Below are 17,420 nucleotides of genomic sequence, written 5' to 3'. Positions count from 1 at the left end.
TGATGGTTTGCCAAGTGACCCAAATTGCCCCAAACCAAAAAAGTAAAAATGTGGAAAAAGTACTCTAAAAAATCAATTATTTAGAGCATATAATCAATAGAGTCCTTATTTTGAGGAAAAGAATCACAGCACAGTCCTCTCCTTTTGAAGTATATGCAGCATTCTTAAATTGTAGTCAGCCCAGCCAACACGTTTTATTCCTTACTTGGAACTTCATCAGGACTATATTATGTTGACGGGCGTACAACTTCTGAGTATGCAAATAAGATAATCGATGGGCAATAGATTTCTACTGCATTGCCCACCACCTATGAGCCCTTAAATTATTGTAAGTATAATTCATGTAGATATTCGGTTGACTAATTCTGTACATCCTTGGTAAATAAAAATGAACCATTTGCATGCAATGTGTCCCTTCTGGGGTGGTTGGCCATTATCAAATCAGGAAACAACTTCCTGAGTTACAGAGTCGAATTTTAGAGTTTCGTCCAGCGGCAACTTCAAACAGCATATATACATTGTAATTCATTTTACCTTTTGAACCCCTATTTATCGGAAAATGATTCTTTAACTGTATAGATTAAGGTGGGAACCCCAAAATTTACCCCGGCATCTTGCTTCATTCACTAATTGATCTAGGGAACCTATTACAACTGTGAAGAAGGTAAGTTCAATCATTGTAAGGGGTGAATCAGTTTGGCAAATCTTCTGGAAATCGGTGAAAACTTCAAATAACGTGTTGAGTAGACATGTGAATGGATACTGAACTTACTTTAAAAAAAAGGATATATGCCCATTGTTTAGCCTGACGGAGTCTCCAATGTCTACCTAGGGTAACACCATTGGGTATTGCCAATATGGCAAACTTTGATGGCAATTGGACAGATGCTCCAAGTATCATTTAGAGTTAATGCCTACCTTTTTCAAGGATGTTTGGATTTCTCCATCTTTACTATATGTGAAAAAGTACCATCCACCACCCTACACCTAAGACCGTTTGGACCAAGGGGCAAAGTCAAGGTATAATGTTTGCTCATGTTGTAGTAAGCTCTATGAAAGATTTTTACAGTGTTGCTTGCTACTGCCCTTGTGTGCGTGAGTGCCACTTCATAATCTGTGCCTTCCGACTCTCCTAGGACCCACTTGTCTCTGAGTCTCCCTCAAACAGGCATATTACTAGTGAGTGTCCTACAGATTAGAGATGTTGCCTTAACCAGTTTTCCAAAAGTACTCTTTTCTCCAGTAGGGTTGATTTATATTACAATCTCTACAGTGGCAAGCCACAACATGTCCGACCTGCAGTTACAGGTTGGCTTCCTTGTTCATTTCATATTTGTTCTGGAGTTGGGCAAACAATTAAATGGTGTCCTCCCCCGCAATGTCACTGAACCTGGAGATACCAATGAGGTCCTTAAGATAGAAACTCTAGAGTTGTGCTATTTCACCTAGCACTTGTTAACACTGAAATTTTACTAATTCATATTCATGTATTCTGAATGTTAAAACTGCATAGAAAATGAGGTAATATAGAAAATTAATACACAAGTTTGGGAATGTGCCTGCTTGAGTGGCCATCAATAATCATGAAGTGTACTTATTAACAGTTTATTAATGTGAAATGTCGTGCTCATGTTTGATTTAATGTAGTAGTATGTCATATTGATGGTTATATATTTGCTTTATTAATCATAGGCCTTAATATAGCAAGGTCTTGGGCCTAGTTGCACAGCCTCACGTCGAGTTGCATTGCTTAGACGAATCATAAAAATAGCTGCTTAGAGAATTAAATTGTAATTTTCCATTGCATTGACCGAATGCTGGTAGCTGAAATTCTTTCCCATGAGAACTGCTTGCTAGAAAATGTTGTACTAGCTATAGACATATTGTAAAACGTAGTGTGTGTAAGGGCGAGGTTCCCAGGAGATTAACAATGGTTGCACTGACTGGAGTACAAGCTGATACAATTTTGTTACCTGAAGAGCCCAATGATGGGAACAGGAAAAGAGGAGCCAATTATCGACATGTGAACAATGAGTTAGTAAATTCTTAGATTTGAGGTTCTACTTTCATTGGACTAAACGTAATTGTAAAATTATTTGACCAATAGCCACATGGGAAGTAGTTTTAGGGAATCTAACTTAGTCAGACTGCACTGAGAGGAGAGACGCTATTAGCCATATTCTTTCCAACTGCACAGAGAGACAGGCCATTCGCACTTTTTCCTAACCGTCCCAAGAGGACACATGCTTAACTTTTCCTAACTTTGCAGAGAAGCTACATTCTATTAAGTCTGCTGAGACATTTGTATCTTGAACATTATTGCTGAATTCTGATGCTTGGCTGACCGAACAGATGTCCAATTGACAAAGACTGTTGCCGCTTGCTGATCCAAACTGAGGCAAGGTATAAGACGATGTTACTGATTACTATGTCTATTTGCTTTGCTTCAGGTACCAACCTCTAATTTTGATAGAGCCATATTTGGATTTGTTCTAAATTTGTGTTGACTAAATTGTTTTGCATGAAGCCCAAACATACCTTTCTAATTAGAAGGTTAGTTAGGACACCCACAAATGGTGTTTGCTAACTATTAACAACATTTGATTTATTTTTCTTTGCTGAATCTAAATGTATGCCATTTCTATTGCACAGTTATTCTTGCTATTGACTTGTACTGTAACCCTAGATTTTGTAGCGACCCATGCTTTGATTAAATTGAGATTCTTTAGCAGATTTGGTGAATCAGTATTATTTCTGTATGTTTATCATTTGATTTTGAGACTAAGTTACGTAATATTAGCATTGTTAATATAGGGAAATAAACATTCTAACTTTTTCCTAAAGGTAAAAGAGGTCATGGTGTGTAGAAATGAGTGACTCCTAACATTATTGATGTTATTGATTGATATTGCTATAGATTTGAATTGGAACTGAGTCTTATAGTGGGAACCACTCTAAGCGCAGTCAAAAGATCCACGAACATCTAACGTGTCCCCTTATAAACTAATGATAAGTAGCCAAATAAGGTCAGACCCACTAACACACTCTTCCAGCTATAGGTCTCTGGCCAGTCTGCCTTTCCCCCCTATTACTGCCACAGCATTGTTTCATGCTTTAATGTGACCGTGGCCTGTAACACCCTTGTAGTCATTGCACACAGTTGCAGTGGATGTTGCACAAGCAGGATGGCCATTATAAACACTCATACAGGTGGGGTGCTACAGTCTCGACAGGTTTTATTCACCTCCCACAGGTCAGCCTCATTGACTGGCAACCCCTGTTCAACCCTCAACAGATGGCCCCCAGAGGAGACACAAATCTCAAGTTCCCCTAATTAGAGAACCTTTGTGAGAAAAAAACAAAAGGAGGAATATGTCAGATCCTGCTCATCTAGGGAAGATCGTCCAAGCATAGCATTAACCTTCGTTGGATGTTAAGCTATAGTTAATAGCTTTTTAAAATATTGTTAGAACCTGCAGAACAGAAAATAAACAGTTGTAATCAACAACAAAAAGTGACAGAATGGAAAAATTAGTTTCTTTAGCAGCCCAACACTGGGCCCTTGTTGGAAACAGTGCCACGCCTCCTCCGGAAAGTGAGCCTCATTATTCTCAGTGAAAGTTGCTCAAGCAATTGGAAGGGGCAATGGGGGATCTTCATACCAGACAGTGATTTAGCTTCAACTAGTTATCAGTAGTTTGTGCAGTTCCCATACTACTCAGTCAATTCCGAAAATTCAGTATTAATAATGAAAGTTCTACTATGTGCATTTCGTCCTTACAAACGATATTTTAACAAAAGTATTCAGAGTAAAGTTGCTGGTGTGCCTTTCCTCAAATCTGTTTTGATGATGCCATTCCCCCACTCTGGTCTATGTCTATGTTCAGAAAACCTTGGAATGGTGCTGTTGTTGAGTCATAAAGAGGACAAATTGACTGCCTGCGTGAGTCACTGGAATGCATCTACAAGGATGAGTTACAGATGAGTTACAGCCCAACTGCCAAGAAACATTCTAGTTGGAGAGTCTGATTGAATGTATTTACTCCAGCGTCACAAGGTATCTCAAAGCTGGCTGATCAGGACCATACAACCACCCGCTCAATTAAGTCTAGTACCATGGAAGCTCATCACCCAACAGTAATTGAAGTTGAGACAGTTTCTTCCCTGGCCCGTGCTGTGCTGTAGGGAGCTTGGATTATCACTTCTCATGCTCTCTTAGGTCTTGAGGTTTTCATGACTTTACTCAAAGGCCTAGAAGTCTGTGGAGGTAGCAAGAACAGGATGCTGTGCTACTGGAATGTTTGGGAATTTGTTTTTAGCCAGGCAGTTCCCGAAAAATCAATGTTTGAACCCCCATCAGGACAAGAGTGCAAACATAGACTTCAGCCACTGTTACCTGTGGTGGGTGTGCCACTGGTCTACTGGATGTCACCACACCAGAAAAGCAACTTTGATCTCAATGCTAGATTTCAAGAGACAGGTCTCTGGACTGACCATCAACAAAAAAAGGTCATTCAGGTATGACTGCACGTGGATCAGCTATTCCACCTACAGGGTAGTCCAGTGGATACTGGGCTCTTGAACTCCATTTGTATATACCAACACATCAAGCACAGGACACCAGCCACAATTCCGAACCCCATTAAAGTCACTCAAATAAGAATATATTGTCTTCCAGGCTTGGGGTACACACCTTGTTAATTGGGAAGTGGGTCCATTGGTTATCAGAAAATTTCCTAATTCTTGTCAAAGTAAATGAAAAAACTGTTACATGACTCTGAAATGTAGCAGTAAGAACCACTGCCTTGGAACTATATAGTTACAAGACTGATATTTGGTTACTGCATTGTGGTATATGATACTTATACAAGGATTGATAGTTTGGCACTGTTGCTCCACACAATCTTGCATTGGTCTTTGAAAATACTTTCCATTGAATAAGTGTAGCCATAGATCACCATGTTAGCCTATTTATATTTCTTAGTGGTAAGCAACTATTACATTGTTTGTAGTCAAAACTTTGGCTAGGCAGGTACAAGAGAATTTTTGTTTTCACTACTTATCCTAATTTTGTGTGTAGTATTTTATTCATCTTTATGTGTATTAATGACCATTTCAAAGCAAACAGCCATCTGGTTACTGAACCCATTAAATGGTACTAAAAGTAGATTGTGTTTTGTGTATCTAGTGCCACACTGCCTACTTGAATAAGCCTTGAATTGGTCAAACTTGTTACCTTGAGTGAGTCAAATTCTAAAAAGGGGATTGTGGTCAATCAATTGGAAGACAAAGGTATTGTGGCCCCAAGACCACAGATGTAAACCCTTCAATTGCTAATATTGAGGCCCAGTAACCTCTGAGTTCCCATGGACCCCAAGAAAAGAGCACATATTGATATTTTTCTGACTGGATGTCTGGATGCACGAGTTGGTGAGCTGAAGCATTCTGGAACCTTCGTAGTTGCTCAAGCAAGTATGCATACAACCCCCTGCAAGAATGTCTTGACCTTTGATAGGATCTTTCATTTAGACTGGTTGTGAGGATGAAATAACCATACTCAGAAAACATTGGCAATGTGCTGAAAGTTAATTATACTTTCCCAGTGTCACATGAGCTTGCCCATTGAAGCAGGTGAAGAACAAGCTCGTTGGGCCAGATCTTAGCAAACCAGAGTTCCATCAGCCACTGTGCCAACTTGATCTCCATTAAAGTGCGGTGTAGTTTCAAAAAGCTATGACCTTTCTATTTATTGCTTTCCAGTAGGCAACAGAAACTTTTTTGCAGAACCATGGTTGTAAAAGTGTTGCTTATCCTTGTGGCACCCCACAGGACAACACCAGTGACATGTTAAAGCAGTAATGTAGCCAGTTTGAGATTTGCAAAGAAGAATGGATGTTATGCAACCTAGGGCCAACCTTTGAGCAGAGTATCATAGTTAGCAGCAGCAGGTGCCACTGAGAAGTGAAGGAGAATCAGAGCCTCAAAAATGCTTCCCTGTATCTCTAGACAGTGCTCGACAATGACTATTCCTTTCAGTGTCGTGGTCTAATCATGCTTGGGATACATTGAAAAGATTGTCACTTTCAAGAAATCCTGAAGTTCACCCTTAACTATGGCTCGATAAGGTAAATTAGAGATTTGACTTCAATCCAAGCACCAACCTGCAAAGGCATTTAAGGTCAGAAATGCTTAACATTAGTCTACTGAAGATCACTGCAAGCTTGATGGCTGTAGCTCCTCTTTGTCTGCTTGACCTGAGGTGCAAAAATTACTCCTCCTGTAGTAAAGCTTGTCAAAGGCATACAATGGAAAATGTCTGACCATTCAATATGCTTTTTTCTCAGTTCACTTTCAAGTCAATTTAAAGTTAGTTTGAAAAAGTAGATATTGTCTAACTTGTACACTATAGATTCAGTCTCAAACACTAAATGATTTTCTCGAAGGCATCAGGATTCACCAACATACAGAGAATTCAAACTTTCCTTCACTCTAACACCTCAAATACTGCATTTACCTCATCCTGACCTGAATGTTCTGCGCCTACCTGAAGTTCAAACCAACCATGATAGAATTCCTGTTATTTGCCAGAGGCCTTCTCCCCCAACTTTTTTAGGTCTCAACTGCGACAGTGCATGCGCTCTTGCTTGCGAGAGATATTGTATACAACAAGGGACTTGCAGCCCGCTCATTGCTTAACATTTGTTGGCTTCATAGTAATTCTTATTTGCTGCCTTCTAACTGCCTAGTGCATGCTGGCTACACTTTCTCTTTTTCTGCTGAAGCATAAACCAAGTACTTATTACTTCAGATTTTTTGATGTCCTCTGCTATACGCACTGTGAATGAGGTACTACTTTTATTTTTTATTCTTACTTGTCATCCTTGTTGAACCTTGTGGCAAAGCGTTGAGAACGGAGCCGGAGGAAGAGTACTCCGTGAGCACTCAGGAGGGTGCAGATGCTATCCTGGAAGAGGCGGGAGCCCATGGGAGACGTGACCGCCAGGATGGCTCGGAAGCAGTAGGGGTTTTAAACCCCGTGAGGGAAGGAGCAGCGGCGAATTCAGCCAGAGCAGGAGGAAAGCAGACGACGGTGAACGGCACGGACAGACAAGTGCCAGAGGTGGAAAACGAAAGAAGATGGCGTGGAGCGGAGGCACCGACCACTACGGAAACAGCGATCACGGAGGACGCCTTGGAGGGAGGAGATGACACAGAAAGGCCGGCCACGTTCTTGGAAGAACATGGCCCATCCAGGTACGGGCTACAGCCTGAAGGGGACAGGGGGAGGTGGGATATTTGAAAACAGAAGGGGGTAGTGGGGACGGAGGGATCAAGCACAGGAAGGCGCAAAATCTTATTTTATTTTATTTCACTGAGCACCAGACATATTAAAGGAAAGAGAATGAAAAGGGTCTCATAAACCAGTACGATATAGAAACAGAAAAAAAGAAGAACAAAAACAGGCATTATTATTAGGAGGAGAAATACAACAAAGGGCAAGTAAAGGCAACCAAGAAGATCTAGAAGAGAGAGGGAGAAAGTGAGAAGGAGAAAAGGGGCAACAGAACAACCCAGAGTAAGAAAGAAAGAAAGAAAGGAAACCTGAAGGACAGAGAAGGAAAAAGAAAGAAAGAGAGAAGAAAGAGTATTGTTGGAAAAACAGGTCAGAAAGAAGAAAGGGGGAAAATGAGAAGAGACAGCAGAAGAAAACAAAGGTTAGAAAAGAAAGAAAAGAAAGAAAGAGAAAATGAAACAAAACATACCTTTTAAAGGCCTTTTCTTCTCTTCTCTTCTTTCCTCCTATGAACCCCATTGATGATCTGTGAGATGCCCATCTGAAAGAGAGCAAAGAAAGAGGAAACAAAGTCAAAAACCCAAACAATTCCAGGAAGACTTCCCAAAACAAATGTGAGAAAGAAAGAGATTGTGTATATCACAACAATAAAATTGTAAAGAGCTCATACTAATACGCCTGAAAGCCTCCATTATTACTGACCCTGTCACAGTGGTCTCAGAAGTGGGATTTCCAAACTCCCGTCTCAAGGACAGGCGCAGGTAATGGAGGAGAAACCAACCCTAGCTGATATCATTGCTCAGTTAGCTGAGGGACAGAGGCATTTGCAACTTGTCTGGGAGGAACAGTTGAAAGAGGCAAAGGAAGAGCATGAAGCACTACCAACAGCCTTGAAAAGGCAGGCAACAATTATTGCTAATAATCAGTTAGTGCATGAAACGGCCATTGGGAAACTGACTGAAACGATAGCCACAACAAGGGTACACCCAAATGTACCCAATAGCGTTTTCCAGAAATACCGGGACAATGAGGAGCCTGGCGCATTTTTTACGAACTTGAGCGAGTAGCCAGCTCTGCCAATTGGCCTACTGATAGATGGGGACAATATATTGCGCCCCTTCCAACGGGAACCCTGCAGGCAGCTTACCAGGCCGTTAACCCAGGGGGTGTAACCCCTTATACTGAGATAAAGAAAGCGATTCTAGAATGGGTGGGTCTAGTCCAAGAAAATTACTGTCTTCGCTTTCGTCTTACGAAACAGGTCAGTCATGAAAATCCCCTGGGAACTTTATTACAGGGTCCATCATGAAGCCAGTAAATGGTTGAATGCCACCAATTCCACCAAAGAAGAAAGTTCAAAACAATAGTTCTAGAGCAATATCTAGATGCACTACCCTCCTCTACGAGGAATTGGATTTGTCAGCATCCTGGTCTTAATAATACCACCGCCATTGAACTGGCCTGTGCAGATCACTGAGCACCAGATTTTAGGGGCTCCACTCTAAAACCATTGCCATCGACGACACAAGGTATTCCACCGAAACCTTTCCCGTCTAAATCATTACCAGGTTCAAGTACAGAAAAATCTAGTCCTCCTCGTACCTCTTCCAAAGAATCCATGATGGGACCCCAGTGCTTTCACTGTGCAGAATGGGGACACATTAAAAGAGATCAAGACAAACCCATGGAAATTGGCATGACCAAGGGGAGGGTATTATGGTTAGGACAAACAACTACTCTATAGTCCACCTTTCTGCTGGTGAACCAAAAGAAATGAAAGGACATTGATCGATCCTGGTTGCAGTCAGAGTGTAATTAAACAATTATATGTCCGACCAGACCAATGGGTAGCTGATGAAAAAGTGCTGATCACCTGTGTTCATGGAGATAGAAAAATCTATCCTGTCGCTAATATACAAATAAATTGGCGAGGAAAAGAAGAAACTCTTTTGGTAGGAGTGATACCAGACCTAGGTGAAGACCTCATTCTGGGAACTGACTATGAATCGATCCCAGAACTCTTAGATTCACTAAATCACAATAACTGAACCGACTCCTGGTGGAGTGAGGCCCCGTTCGTATCCTCAGACATAGAGAATCAGATACCAAAGATAAAATTATCCAAATTCCAAAAGCGAGAGCAGAAGAAAGTGTTTCTCAGGAACACTACTCAAGCACCTACAACCCAACAGACGTCCCCGAAAGAGATGGGAGGCATGACCGCCACGATGGCTCGGAAGCAGTAGGGGTTTTAAAGCCCATGCGGGAAGGAGCAACAGTGGATTCGGCCGGAGCAGGAGGCAAACAGACGACAGCAAACGGCATGAACAGACAAGTGCCAGAGGTTGAAAATGGAAGAAGAGACGACGTGGAGCGGAGGCGCCGACCACTACGGAAACAGCAATCGCAGAGAATGCCTTGGAGGGAGGAGAAGACGCGCAAAGGCCAGCCACATTCTAGGAAGAACGTGGCCCATCTAGGTATGGGCTACTGCCTGAACGGGACAGGGGGAGGCAGGATATTTTAAAACAGAAGGGGGGAGGGCTCAAGCACGTGAAGGCGCAAAATCTTTTTTTTTTTTTTCACTGAGCACCAGACATATTAAAGGAGAGAGAATGAAAAGGGTCTCATATACCAGTACGATATAGAGACAGAAAAAAAGAAGAACAAAAACAGACATTATTATTAGGAGGAGAAATACAACAAAGGACAAGTAAAGGCAACCAAGAAGATCTAGAAGAGAGAGGGAGAAAGTGAGAAAGAGACAAGGGGCTACAACAATAACATTATAAAGAGCTCATACTAATACGCCTGAAAGCCTCCATTATTACTGACCCTGTCACAAACTTCTTGCCATTTGTAGCTCCATTTCTTTGTGCCGCATGCATTTCAAAGAAGCCTTTCTCTTCTTGAAATGGATGTTTATTGTGACAACAGATGTTAGTTGCATTTATTGTGACAAAATATATTACCTGCATCCAAATGCATTTTCACTAGGAGATGGACATAGACACAAGTGCTTTCTTTGTATGATAATTTTTTTTGCCAAATGTCATTTTTTTTTCTTTTTTACCCACTAGTAGATTAACTGACTTGCTTATGATCATTGGATTGTTGTGTCGACACCTAACAAGCATTACCAACGCCAATAGGTCTCAACTTTGAGACTATTGTTATGTAATCTTATGTGTATTTGTAAAGCTCAATATCACTGGTGAGGGTACCCTGGTACTGAGCAAGTGTGTGTGCCTAGCTATACTTATGGTGGGGTGGTTAATTGAAAAGCAGGATTTTCAGGTGCTGTTCAGCATGGTTAAAAGTTAGTGGTGTGGCTTAACTGGCATAGAGGAGAGTGGCATAGGATAGAGAGGAGAAGAGGGGAGTTGAGGGGAGTGGCGGGGAGTATGTTGAGAGAAGTGGCATAAAGTAGAGTGGTGTAGGGTAGAGTTGCTTAGAGTGGAGTGGACTGGTATGGAGTGGTGTGGCTTAGAGTCAAGTGGCATAGAGCAGAGGGGCACAGAGTAGACTGGTGATAGGAGTGGAGTCATGTGGTGTAGAATTGAGTGGGGTAAAGTGGTGTACAGTGGAGTGGCGAAGAGGGCCGTAGACTGACATTGTGTGGAGAGGCATAGAGTTGCATAGACTGAAGTATAGTAGAGTGGTGTGGCGTGGCGTGGCGTAGAGTAGAGTGGCATATAGTAGGCTGGTATAGAGTTGAGTGGAGTAGAGTTGAGTGGTATAAAGTAGTGTAGAGTAGAGTGGCATCTAATGGAGTAGAGTAGAGTGGAGTGGCATACAGTTCCATGTCGTAGATTGGTGCAGAGTAGAGTTGCATAGAATGGAGTTGCACAGAGTGGTATTGTGTGGAGTGGCGAGGCATGGAACAGAGTGGCATAGAGTGGAATGGTGTAGAGTGTGGTAGAGTAGAGTGTCATAGAATAAAGTGGTGTAGAGTGGAGTGACATAAAGTGCGGTAGGGTGGGGTAGAGTGCCATGGAGTAGAGTGGTGTAGAGTGGAGTGGTGTGGAGTAGTGTGGTTCACAGTAGAGTGGTGTAAAATAGAGTGGATTAGACTGGAGTGACTAGACTTGAGTAGCACACAGTACTGTAGAATGTCACTCTGTGGAGTGGAGGGGCATAGAGTGGAGTGAAGTGTAGAGTGGAGTGGCATAGAGTGGAGTGGCGTTGAGTGGAGTGGAGTTACATAGAGTGAAGTGGCTTAGAGTAAAGTGGAGCAGTGTAGAGTGGCATACAGTAGAGTAGCTTAGAGGTAGATGGCGAGAAGTAGGATGGTATGTAATAGAGTGGTTTTAGTAGAGTGGCATGGAATGGCATACAGTAGAGTGCGATAAAGTAAAGTGGAGTGGTGTAGACTGGATCGGCATAGAGTGGAGTGGCATAGAGTGCGTTTGAGTGGCACTGTGTGGAGTGGCGTGACATAGAGTGGAGTGGAATTGCATAGACTGGAGTGGAATACTTTGGAGTAGCAGCGAGTGGCGTAGAGTAGACTGGCATAAAGTGGGGTGTAGTGGAGTAAGGTGGTGTGGAGTATAGTAGAATGGAGAAGATTGGAGTAGCAAAGACTGGAGTATTATAGAGTAGAGTGGCATAGAGTAGAGTGACATAGAGTAGAGTGACGTAGAGTAGATTGGCTTAGAATGTTGTGGATCAGAGTGCTGTAGAGTAGCACTGTGTGGCATGAAGTGGTTTAGAGTAGAGTGGTGTATAGTGGAGTGGCATAGAGTGGAATGGAGTGGTGTAGAGTAGACTGGCATAGAATAGAGTACTGTAGAGTAGAGTGTGTCAACACCAGGACAGTGCGCGCTCTAAGGGCATCTAGAATGCAAAAACCCAATACTCGCAAGATAAAGTAATTTATGCATTGTGATGATATGTTATTGTTGAACCTTTTGTATTGCAGAATTCCATCCAAAAGATTTATTTTTAAGGTGCTTATACACACTGTACATTTACAATGTATTGCTGCAGACATTCAGAGTGTGTTAGGGTGTTGTCCCTTTCCAGGGCCTTCTGGAGACTTTCCCTGCAACATGCCTGGGCGTGGTTCTAGGCTGGGCCAAGACTCTATAAAAGAGAGTCAGCCCAACTTCCAGTGCTCACTATTCAGAGGTCCCGGTGCAGAGCAGCAGCTTCTTCCTGAGCTCCTGTCCCGGCGGCCTATTTGGATTTTCCAGTCTTCTGCACTCATCTCTCATTGGTGATCATGTTTCCAGCCGGTAAGACGGTGTTTGGACATTTCCCAACACCGTAATTGAGAACCTTCATATTCTTGATTTTCATTCTTAAATGAATAACAGATTACTTGTGTGCTGCCATTTTTTGACATTTATATGGTGGTTTGCAAATAGGGAGGACGCGCAATTTATTCCATAAAGATTTGACTTCGTTATTACATTATTGTTCATTGCGCGCTGATATTTCTTGACATTTACATGATGTTTTACGAGTTGGCAAGACGTGCAACTCGTTTCATGAGCATTTTACTTTGTTGTTGATTGCGCGCTACCTTTTCTTGACATTTACATGGTGGCATTCGAATCGGTAAAATGCGCGATTCACTTCTCGTGTATAATTCATGCTGTTCATTGTGCGCTACCATTTTCTGGCTTTTACATGGTGGCATTCGAATCGGCAACACGCGCGATTCTTTCCTTGAGTGTTTTTTCATGTTATTCATTGTGCGCTACCATTTCTTGGCTTTTGTATGGTGGCATTTGAATCGGCAAGACGCGCAATTCTTTCTTCGTGTATAAATAATTTAAGTTACTGTGCGCTACCATTCTAAGACATTTTCTTGGTAGCATTTCAAGTTGACACGTCGCGTGATTTATTCCTTGAATCTACGTTGTGTGATTTCATGGTGCAAAAACCTTTATAGTGTTTAATACTCATATAAAAATCTGCAATGTGCGCAATTTACTTCTCAATGTTTTTTCTGAGATGAACACAACAATACCAGAGTTCTAGATGTAATGCTGTGTGTTCCTGAGATGTATTCCTAAAAGGAGATTCATATGGTTGTTTAGAAATTGCTCAGAGTGTTTCCTGATTCTCATGCTAAAGAAAGTACTTGAATCTGAAAGTCCTATTTAACTTTTCCTGTTTCCCCCTCAGGTATTCGGTCATCTAAAGCCTAGTCAGTTTTAGGATTATTCTAGGGTTGTTCATGTTTTTCAGAAAAGACGAAGCTTAGAGTTGTAGCATGGTACTGATTTCATGAGATGTAATTTTGATGTTGTGTTTTAACCTTTTGCTTCCTACAGGTCTCCTTCCCAGCTGTTCCTGTCCTAATCCCCTTTTCCCCACTTGGACTCTCTTAGACTCTGTGATAAATCTAATCAGAGTATTGGAGCTGTCTTGTGGTGGAAGTGTTGGGAACGTGCACGGACCCCGAGGATCTGGTGACTCTGACAGAGTGGCAAAGAGTGGGGTGGAGACGAATGGCAAGGAGCGGTGTAGATTGTTGTAGAATAGTGTGGCATAGAATCAGTGGCATACAGTGGAGTGCAGTTGTGTAGGGTGGAGTGGCGTGAAATAGAGTCAAATGGCGTGGTGTACAGTGGAATCGTGCGGAGTGGCATAGTGTATAGTGGCATAGAATGAGGTGGAGTAAAGTGAAGTGCCATTGAGTGGTGTATAGTGATGTAGGATTAAGTGGCTTAGGGGCATATTTATACTCTGTTTGCGCCGGAATTGCGTCGTTTTTTTTTACGCAATTCCGACGCAAAACTAACTCCATATTTATACTTTGGCATTAGACGCGTCTAGCGCCAAAGTCCATGGAGTTTGCGTCATTTTTTAGCGTGGACACCTACTTTGCGTTAATGAGATGCAAGGTAGGCGTTCCCGTCAAAAAAATTGACTCCGCGGCATGTGCGCCGTATTTACACTCCCGGGCAAAAATCACGCCCGGGAGTGGGTGGGTCAAAAAAAATGACGTACGGCCGCTTTTGCGCCGTTTTTTAGCGCCTGGACAAGGCAGGCGTTAAGGGACATGTGGGCTCAGAAGGAGCCCAGAGGTGCCCTCCCATGCCCCCAGGGACACCCACTGTCACCCTTGCCCACCCCAGGAGGACACCCAAGGCTGGAGGGACCCATCCCAGGGACATTAAGGTAAGTTCCGGTAAGTACTTTTTTTTTTTTTTTTTTTGTGGCATAGGGGGGCCTGATTTGTGCCCCCTACATGCCACTATGCCCAATGACCATGCCCAGGGGACAGAAGTCCCCTGGGCATGGCCATTGGGCAAGGGGGCATGACTCCTGTCTTTGCTAAGACAGGAGTCATTTCTATGGGGGTTGGGAGTCGAAAAAAATGGCGCAAATCGGGTTGAGGCGAAAAATTTGCCTCAGCCTGACTTGCCCCATTTTTTGACGCCCAAGCTCCATATCCCCCTACGCCGGCGCTGCCTGGTGTACGTCATTTTTTTTCACGCACACCAGGCAGCGCCGCCGGCTAACGCTAATTTTTTTGACGCAAAACTGCGTTAGCGCAGTTTTGCGTCAAAAAGTATAAATATGGCCCTTAGAGTGGAGTGTTAGAGTGGAGTGTCATAGCGTAGAGCAATGTACAATGGTGTGGTGTAGAGTGGCATGGAGAGGGGTGGTGTAGAGTGGAATGATGTAGAGTGCTGTCGAGTGGAATAAAGTGGGGTAGAGAACAATGGAGTGGCATAGAATGGCCTAGAATACAGTGGAGTAGTGTGACATAGATTTGTGTAGAGTGCCATAGAGGGGCATGGGTTGGCATAGAGTAGAGTGGAGTGGCATAGAGTAGAATGGTGTAAAGTAGAGTGGAGTGGCACAGAGTAGAATGGAGTTGTGTGGAGTAGCGCAGAGAGGAGTGGCATAGAATGTCATTGAGTGGATTGGCATAGAGTTGAGAAGCGTAGAGCAGTGTATACTGGATTGGCCTCTAGTGGTGTGGCATAGAGTAGAGTGGCAAAGAATAGCAAAGAGTGGCATAGAGTGGAGTGGCATAGAGTGTGTGGAGTACAGCGGCATAGAGTGGTGTGGTGTAGAGTGCTGTAGAGTGCCATTGTGTGCAGTGCATGGTCGGACTGACCTATAGGGCAATCAGGCAGTGCCCGAGAGACTGGTCTGACAGGTTAGTGTGTGGGTCATTTATTTTGGCTGTGAGCCACTTTATTGGTATGCTGGGTCACTTTTTACTGTTGATTTCTCTGATAATAAAACAAATATTTCATGCAGCAAGCTCAAAACCACGCACTTTTCCAAACACTTATATAAAGTGTCTTTACAATTTCAACTCTGCCCCAGTTTGCTAACATGGGCCACATTTATTTTTAGGTACATAGGGCCTGATTTATACTTTTTTAGTGCTGCATTTGCGTCATTTTTTTACACAAAAGTGGTGCAAACTTACAAAATACAATTATATTTTGTACGTTTGTGCCACTTTTGCGTCAATAAATGATGCAAATGCAGAGCAAAAAAAGTATAAAATAGGCCCTTAATTTGCTAATGGGGCCACTTTTATTTTGGTACCTGTGCCTATTTTCTGTCCCAGTTCGACACTGGTGAAGTGGAATTGAGCGAAGTAGAGCAGAGTGGCATTGTCATGATCTAACATGGTTCCAGACCGCCAAGACAACACTGAAGCAAATGCCAGACCTCCAAGCCCTCTCATGAACACATAGGAAGGCACGCCTAGATCTGCCGACTTCCAGAGCGGTAAAGGAGGAAAGGGACAAAATAAACTTGCTAACAGGTTCTGCTAAATGCTGCATCTACACTGCATACAGAATGTGACATTCCTGAGACTCTCTGGGACTGGGAAGGTGGGTGTTTACAGGATAGTACCTCAGGGTTTGTGAAGACGCAATACTCTGGGAACAGCAAGAAGAGGCAATTGCTGCAGATGCACTAGTAAGCCTCTATACAGGTCTTCAATGCATTACATTAGCAACCAACACTTAGAGATGTCTTCCGAATCCCAGCACAGAGCAGAATAGCCAAGTTCCCGGATAAGAATCTCTGAAAAATCTCAAGGAAGATCTTGAAATACAAATTGGAGTTTCTGGCACTCCCTAAGTAAATCTGAACATAGATTAGGATTACTGGCACTTTCGATATTACACTCTATACATGATTTGGAATAAAACACTCCCAAGGTATGCTAGAAAACAAGGTTACACTTGGTACATGGAATGGAGTAAAAGACACTCCCAAGGTATGCTGGAAAACAAGGTTACATTTGTTACATTGCTTTGGAGTTAAAAACACTCCCAAGGTTTGCTAGAAACTAGGCTATACTTGGTACATGGTTTGGAGTTAAAGAAACCCCCAAACTATGCTAGAAAACAAGGTTACACTCAGTACACGGTTTTGGAGTTGCTGGCACTCCGAAGGTTACACTTGATACTTAGGTTTGGAATTACTGATACTCCGAAGGTATGCTAGAAACAAGGTTATACTCTGTACATAGTTTTGGAGTTACTGACGCTCCCAAGGTATGCTAGAAACCAGGTTAGACTCAGTACATGGTTGGAGACAAGAGCCCTCCCAAGATATACATGAAACAAGGTTACACTTGGTTTAGAAATTATATACAAGATTTACGACCTGATTTAGAGTTTGGCAGACAGGTTACTCCATCACAAACATGAAGGATACCCCGTCCACCATATTACAACGTCCATAGGATACAATGGAATCGTAATACGGCGGGTGGGGTATCTGTCATGTTTGTGACAGAGTAACGCCATCCGCCAAACTCTAAATCAGGAACTAAGGCCCTCATTATGATCTCGCCGGTAAAAACTGCTGAGATCAGTGCTGGCGGTCAACAGAAGACCGCCAGCGTGACGGCCCACCAGCCAGCCGGCCCAGCAGGGAACAGGGCCTTAACATTGACGGCGGCTCCAAATGGAGCCGCCGCCAATGTTGGTGTGCGGCGAGTGCAGCAGCACCCGTCGCGCAGATCACTGCCTTTAAATCTGTCAGTGACCTGCGCGATGGGGCACTGCACGGGGACCCCGGAGCACCCCTTCCGCCAGCCTTTCTCTGGTGGAGGAACCCGCCAGGGGAAGGCTGGGGGAAACAGAGTACATAATCTCAGGGCAGCGCTGCTTGCAGTGCTGCCCTG

Source organism: Pleurodeles waltl, chromosome 1_1, assembly GCF_031143425.1.
Source record: "Pleurodeles waltl isolate 20211129_DDA chromosome 1_1, aPleWal1.hap1.20221129, whole genome shotgun sequence".
Lineage (NCBI taxonomy): Eukaryota > Metazoa > Chordata > Amphibia > Caudata > Salamandridae > Pleurodeles > Pleurodeles waltl.
This window is presented reverse-complemented; position numbering follows the sequence as displayed.